This window comes from Tamandua tetradactyla, chromosome 12 (assembly GCF_023851605.1).
Source record: "Tamandua tetradactyla isolate mTamTet1 chromosome 12, mTamTet1.pri, whole genome shotgun sequence".
NCBI lineage: Eukaryota > Metazoa > Chordata > Mammalia > Pilosa > Myrmecophagidae > Tamandua > Tamandua tetradactyla.
In genome coordinates, this window is record NC_135338.1 from 19981926 (window position 1) to 19990125 (window position 8200).

Consider the following 8200-nt stretch of genomic DNA (forward strand, 5'->3'; position numbering starts at 1 on the left):
TGCTCTAATCCGTCAGCTATGGCAGGAGCACGGAGGGGTGGGGAAATGGGGGTTAGGGTTCTTGCTGGGGCAGGTCAGGATTTGGAGGTTCCTGTGTGATTTTGAGGAAACCCATGTCCTTCTCTGGTCATTATGTCCCTCATGATAAAATGAAGGGTGAGATCAGTGATCCCCAACATTCTCCCAGCCCTGACATTCGGGGTCCATTCTGAGTGCTGTAAGTGGGTCACCCCTAGAAAGGAAAAGGAAACCAGCCGGAACCAGGGATGGGAATTTGGTCAATCCACATGAGTGCCAGGTTCTCGTCTTAGGTCTCCATCGTGTGAAAATGTAATAGTTCATCAATAGCGGTGGCTGGACCAAAAAATGGTTGTGGGGTAGGGGCAGTTTCAGAGGGCAGGGACCCTGACATCCATTTTCCATGAATCAGCAAAAAATCATAAACACTGAAAACAAATCTCTTAGTGCCATCACCTCCCCACCACACAAAACACACACCTTGGGCCATTTTCCAGTGAACTCTGAAGCATGATCATAAACGATTAAAATGAAATTACAGTTGTCAAAATAAATTAGTGAAGAACCAGAAGCCTCCATTTTCTTCTTCTCCTTCCCTCCTGTCTGCTCAATGTTCTGTAGAAGCTGCTCTCGGACAAAGGGCTTGGACGAAGGGTCTCCTGGACTCTGGGACAAACAGGTGAGATGCAGTTGCAATGTGAAGAGACAAGAGGGGCACCTCAGGGGGTTGGGTGTCACAGAGAGGGATCTCCATGTGGCCTACAGCCGTGGCACACCCCTGAAGTCTGGGGTGCACAGTGACAGCACCTGCGGGCTGTGTCTCATTCTGCAGGCCTGAGAACAGGGGGCTCTGATGGCCCCAAGACCACCCCAAAGCCCAGAAAGTCCTGACACGGAGCCTTCAGGGGGCTCGGGAGCCTCCACTAGGAATGCGTGCCCCTCCCACACCTCCCCTCCCACCCCACACACACTCTGCCCCACGCTCCCTGGGAGCTCGCCGGTCTGAGGGCAAGAGCGATCTTTCCAGGGCTTCAGGTGAGAGACCCTCCTCTCTCGCTACCCCTGGAGCAGGAATGGGGCCTGCGGCCTGGGCAGCCACAAGTGGCAGAAGCAAGAGCACTGTGGGTTGAATTGTGTCCCTGAAGAAGCTATGTGGAAGTCCTGACCCCAAGGCCTCAGTATTGAACTTTCTTTGGGAAACAGGTCATTAAAGATGGATTTAGGCAACTGCACATGAGGTCACAGCAGATGAGGGTGGGCCCCTAATCCAAATGACTGGTGTCCCAGTAATTAGAGAAGAGCAGACACTCACAGGGGATGGGGCAGGGACTGCAGTGACTCATCCTCAAGTCAGGGAAGGCCAAGCTTGCTGGCAGCCCCGAGAAACTGGAAGAGGAAAGGCATTCTGATGGAGCGCAGTCCTGCCAACACCCTGACTTTGGACTTTCTCCAAAAGGGTGAAAGAAAACCTTTCTTTTATTCTCAGCCACCCCGTACGTGGCACTTTGTTGCAGTGGCCACAGGAAACATCTACACGAGGTATGAATTAACTGGCAGTTGGGCACGCGTCTAATCTTTACAGCTGCCCATCACAGGCTGGCTGCCACCACCGTGTGCTTGGGCATTGTGGTAGCTGCCTACCCATCTCCTGCTGCTCCAGCTGCCCTCCTCTCTGGCAGGAGAGGCAGGACTGCATGGAGGCAGGACTTCATTATGCCCATTTCACAGATGCAGAAGCTGAGGACGAGGGAAATCCCCTGGCTCACAGTCACCCAGGTGGGCAGTGGGACATTGGCTTTGAGCCCCGGCAGGAATCTTCACATCATCAGGCACGAGGGCACTAGGCAGTGGCACCCATCGGATGCTGTCAGACCTTCTTCACTGGAGGGGCCAGTGAGGAAAGGGTGCTCCCAGCAGGGAGGCGGCTGTTGCACAGACCAATGTGCCATGGGGCTGGAGAGGAGGGAGGTGTGATGAGCCAGCACGGTCAGCCCACAGGGCCTTGGAAGCCACAGCGAGAAGTGGAGAACGGATTTTAAATGTGAAGGGAAGACCCTGGAGGATTTCTAATGGCAGAAATGGCAGCAACTATTAGGTGAGGGCTTGGATAATGCCAATTTCTATCCAAAGCCAGCCCCCCTCTTTTATGCATCAATCAAAATGGTACCACTTCCCTCCTTAATTCAGTGAATCACAATAAACATCAATAACTAGCATTTACTAAGGATCCACTGCCTGCCAGGCCCTGTGCTGAACACTGCGAGATACACTTCCTCATCGAATCGTCACACCCTGGCCACGAGGGGGTGACTAATCATTATTATTCCCATTTTAGAGACGAAGAACCTGAGACACCAAGAGATGAAAGGACTTGTCCAATATCCGAACAAAACCAGAATCTAAACCCAGGTCTGCCCGAGCATCAAGCCCTCATGTATGCAATCACACACACGTGTGTACACACACACAGCTGTTTGGTCTTTAGGCCCCTGGGTACCAGGAAATATTTGGTGGGGGTGGAACTGGTGGCCTCTAGAGGGCTGCAGTTTTTCAAACGAAACTTGACCGTGGCTCTTTCTCTTTCTCCTCTTGCGGGGAGTCCAGAGGCAGCCCCTGCTCAAGCCCACGAGCCAAAGCCCCCAGGGAAGGAGCCAGCTTCTCCCTCCTCTAACAGCTCACATCCATTCCCGATGAAGCAATCAGAGCTCGAGGATTAATGGATGTGGCTCTTGCTTTCAAGTCCCACCCGCTGACAGATCGCCTAATTCCCCCTCCCTGATCCTGAAGCTCTTGGAAGAAAAATGCAGGCGGCTTGCTTCTCTTAGTGTGGGGTTGCTGTGGAAATGGCATTCCCTGTGGGATGCACTGTTATAACATTTCAGTGTGTTCGGAACATTAAAGACACAGCTTCCTCCTCTTCGGGGCTCCAGCCCATGGGCAGTTGTCAAAGGGCAGGGCAGAGGCTGGGGAGAAAGACGGGGGTGGACAAAGCACTAGAAGGACCCCATCTTCAGGAAATGTCAGCTTTCATCCTTCTGGGGCATGGGGTCCCCTGGAGCCTGGCCAGCAAATGGGAAGGCTTAGACAACAAATGCATGGCAGGTGGCATCTAAGCCAGGCAGTGTGTCCTGCACGGGGCATTTGTGGTGACCTCTACCAGTATCCCCACTGAAGCTGTAACGATCCCCATCTTACAGAAGAGGATGCTGAGGGCCAAGGAGCTCAGGTCACAGCAGACCCTGTTGGTGCTCTAAGGGACCAACTGTCCTGGTTTAGCACGGAAAGTCCTATGTCCTGGGAAACCCCTCAGTGCCTGGTAAAGCGGGATGCCTGGTCACTGCACTTTCACCCATTTCCCCTCAGCTCCCTCATCGTTCCTGTGGACCTGTCCTGGCTTCCTGCATTTGTTTCTGCACCTGAGACTCCAGCAGCCTGCCCTTGGGCTCTGGGAGTGAGAAGCACCTTGGAATTTAGGTTCCCTCCACCCCACCTCCCTGTCAGTGTCTGACAGGCATGGGGATACAAGAGCCCGGTCCCCCGCATCAGGGGAGGAAAAACCCTGAGGTGTAACTTACTCTCAGAGTGCCTCTGCGGAATCAAGTGGAGGCCCCCTCTGCTTTGCCTGAGACCTCACCCTCCTGCCCCTTCCCTCCCACCTCCCCCGCCAGGTGCCCCTAGGAGTGCATCCTTAATCCATCACTGGATCTGCTTCAGGGACACCTGACCTCAGACCCATGCTAGGATGGGCTGGATCCGTCCCATGACCCTGTTCCACTCTGGTGATTCCCTGTCTCCTGCAAACCCTGGTCTTCATCCACACTGAACTGCTTGCCCTTTCCCCAAGCCATCCCTCCGGCACCTCAGGGCCTTGGCACATGCTGCTTCTCCATCTGCTTCACCTGGCACATCCTTCCCAGGCCTCTTCTACCCCTCCCCACCCCCTGCCAAGGTCCCTCACTTCATCCCAGGGGCCTTCGCTGGTCCTCACCCCTGGTGGGGCTGACCTTCCTCTTGGTTCTATGCCACCTCTGTCCCACCCCACCCCACCCCCACAGAGCACCACCAAAGCCTCATTTGGGGGGATCTTTAGCTCCCAGAGCCAACAGTGAACCCCTCGAGGGCAGGTGCTGCACCTTCATCTCTATTTCCATTGACCTACAAAGGGTCCATCACATGCATAGAGCTCATGACAAATGAATAAGTAAATGGAAGCCCATGTATGTAGTACCTAGTCTGTGCACAACAGCCAGCAAGACAAACACCACGGTCCTCCCCAGGCCTGCCCAGTGCCCACCTCCACCTCTCCCCCCATCACCTCCCCACCGCCACCCACTCTGGTCCAGGCCTTGAGCTCACAGGCCTGTCGTACCTCAAGTCCTTTATCCTTGACCTTCCCTCTGCCTGGGAATGTGGGAGCTCACTTTTCCCACATTTGCTTTTGGCTGTTGCCTCACATCTTTAGGTCTCTGCTTAAACATCAGCCTTCAGAGAGGGAGCCCTCAGTTCCCAGTCACCATTCATTGAATGTCTCTCTGCCTTATGTTACATTTATGTTACATTTATTTAAATATCATTATATGAGCCAGTAATAAATCTATCTTTAGTTATATACATAATAATTATAAATATAGATTTGCACAATACACATATAAATATTTATTCTTCAGAAGTAAATCTGTATTTAATCTCCCACTAGAGTGTGTGCTCTGTGGGGGAGGTGGGTTTTTGTTCATTGCTGACACCCAGTACCCACGGCCCTCTGCCCATTGTAGGTGTCCAGTAAATATTTGTGAATGGACGGATAAGAGGCCAGACCCAGATAGAATGCTGAGAGACCACCCTTGCAGAGGGTGCTGTAGGAATGAAGCTCCATGGGCTGTCACCTTCCCAAGGCTGCATGGCCCTGAGCTGGGTGTCACCACTGGGGAGTCGTGGCCTCTGGCCCCCGCCTTACCCCCTGTGCCACCCAGGACCTCTCCAGTGTCGCGTCACACAGCACGCTGCTGTGGGAGCCCACCCCCCTTTCCAGACCAGACACGCAGACCTTAGTGACTGGTTCTCCAGCAGATGGAGACACAGTGGGACCAGCAGGAGCAGAAAGTTCTCAGACAGGTGACCTCCATGCCCACAAGAAGGAGGGGAGGATGGAGGCAGCATGGGTGGTAAGTACTCATAATGGAACCGGACCCCCCACCAGCTCCTCACTCAATGTCAAGGCTTGCAGGCCCCTCACTGGGACCCAGATGGAAGCTCTCCAGCTGCTTCAGGGGCCCTGATGTGTCCGTTATTAATTAAACCCATGAGCCGATTAGCTGAATGTGTCACATGGAAATTGCGATGGATGAACTGAAGGCATGCCTCCCCTCGCCCCCAGGGGTGGGAAAAGCAGGGGTCAAGTGAGCCTGGCCCCAGGGCCCACACCCTAGCCCAGGTGTCTCCCAGTGGCACAGCAGTAGGGCAGGGCCTCTTCCCACTGGTGCCCTCTCCCAACCTTGTTGAATATTCCCGAGAAGAGAGGAAAAGGGACAAAGCCACCCCCAGACCCCAAAAGCTCCGGGGGAATGGAGTCCCTCCAAAGACTGCCACTCAAATGGCCTGGGGGTTTGAATGAAGAGCTGAGAGCCTTGCAGTAGGGACAGTGCAGCTTTCACTTCCTGAGGGCTCAGAGATGGTCCCAGGAGAGACCCTGCACTGGATGTACCCCCAGGAGAACGGAGGGGATGTCTTCCCACACAAAAACATCATTTCCTGCAGGGATCAACAAGTGGAAGCTAGGTTTAGGATGACATCACCCCATCATCCTGTCCTGGCTACGAGCTTTTGTGTGTCCAGCCCTGCATTGACCTGCTGTCCAGCCCTATAACTGAGCTATCAGCAGTGCCCCTTTGCAGGTAGGGAGGCTGAGCTCAGAGGGGCTTGTGGGATTCTGAATCCCACTCTCTCCCCTTTTGGGATATCTTGTTCTGCTTGTCCAAGTTCCACATTTCCTGTGATGCCTATCAGCCCATGGCCTTTTCTGCTCCCTGATAGCTCAGAGTGAGCAGGTACACGCATGCACACTCACTCCTACACACTCACACAGACATCAGACCCGTTTCCTGGCCCCTCCTGGCCCCAGGATCAGCCAAGGGCATATAGTGGCCTCAGCCTTGGGGACAAGATGAGGACACTGTTATATACTCCTGACAGCTCAGAAAACCCCAAGAGACCCTGCTCCCCTGTGTACCAGCCAAACCAGCCTCAGGGTCCCCAAAGCATCCAGAAAAGGGCACTGGCCTTTTGGCCCCTATAGAGGCCTCCCACCCCCCACCCTTGCCAAGAATGGGGAGGAGGTAGGCAGGGCTAGCTCTCCCAAAGCCCTTGGAGACACCTTTTGAACACAGATTATTATTGTTTTCTCCTTTTCCAAAGCTTGCAGTGTCTTGCTGATAGACTATGAAAATAAAGACTCATTTCCTATTGATCTGGGGTATTTTTTCCTTCTCATTCCACAAATACCATAATTCTAGGTTTATGGCACACAACTCACCCCCAGCTGGCTCCAGGATCAGCGTCACTAATCTTGGAGCCTCTTTGAGAGCACACTGCTTCCTGCATAATGTCACATCCATCGCCCACAGGCTGATAGGGCTTCTCTGCTTGCCAAGGCCAGCCTTGTTTTTTGTTTCACCAAATTCCCATCAACTTCTGTAAGATATTACAATCTGCCTCTGACAGATGAGGAGGCTGAGGTTCAGAGAGGTTAAGCTACTTGCCCTAGGTCACACAGTAAATTCATAAAAGAACAGACCGATTACAGAGTGCTTTTTCCCTTAGCGGTTGTAAAAGCCAATAGAGTTATTTTTCTTCCAAAGTTTCTACATTGGATGATTTCATCCCAGGGTCAGCTGAAAATGGGCAGAGCCCGACAAGATCTGCCGTTGCATGGTTGCTTTATGCCCCTGCCTGCGGATTATTTCTGTTGGGAAGTAAGAACCCCAGCTTCTCTAGTAATCCCGGTCTTGCCTCGCGTAAACACTCATAAGCTGTGAAAAGACTTCATTGATAAATTCATGGCATGCTCTCCTCCCCAGGTGAATGAAGCTGAGTGACTGACACGGGGATGTTATTATGAGGTTGCTGCAACAGGAAACTCCTCAGGCTTTTCTTCCTTTGCTGTTGCGTCGCTGTCTGGATCGAGGCAGGGCTCTAAGGACAGCTGTGGAGCGGCCAGCAAAACAGGACCGCCTGGCCCCTCACAGTTCCCTCCGAGCAGTCTGGCAAAGCCCGGGTGCCCCGCCAGCCTGGACTGCGGGAAGGAGGGCAGCCCCACGCGTGGCCTTCCCTCGGCTTGGCCCTCTCCTCTCTCCCTGGAGCGGTGGGCGGGGAGCTGGTGTGAAAACTCCCCTCTGCATCCTGACTGCCTCCAGCCCGTCCAGCTCCTCCAGGAACAGCAGAAACTGGCCACCAGCGAGGTCCCACCAGCTCTTGCAAACACTTCCCTTTGCTGGAAACACCAGCCCTAGATGGCCTTTTCCCACGTGCTGCCTGCTGCTCCTTAAATTCCAGTGGATAAAGTGGACATGTCCCACCCCCGTTGGCACTGGCCATGCCTCCAGCATCCTGGAACCTCCTGTAGCAGGAGCTCCCACACTGGACCACGACCCTAAGAAACATCCCGACCCCCCAGAAGGTTCCGATGACCTGTGCTGTCCCGGGCACTGCTGCCAGCCATGGGCCCCCGAGGAAGGGGCAGCCTGGGACACGGGGGGCCCCTGGCTCCCCAAGAGCCTCAACCTGCCACAGAGGGGTTCCAAGTCCCTGCATGAACATGGAAAAAAGGTGTGAAGAAAAAATGCCCAGCCAGCTCCTCATTCTGCCCTCTGGTTTCACAACCGCGTACTCATCTGCACGTCGGGAAGGCCAGTATGTGCCCTGCCAGAGAGCAGGTGAGGAGACCGGGCATGCCAGGCCTTGCAGGCCCACTGCAAACATGCAAACGCCAGTGTGGTCTCTGCCCTGGGTTGCAATGAATGAGCGGCTGAAGGCAGACCCGCAGCCTGGGAATTGAAGGACGAGCTGGAGAGGGGGCGCTGAGAGCTCCAGGGGGCAGCTGCAAGACTGGCAATTTTCCCATCACTGCTGAAATGTCCCAAACCCCAGCCAAAGGGTCCCTGGGTCTTGCCTGAGCAGAGATGACAGT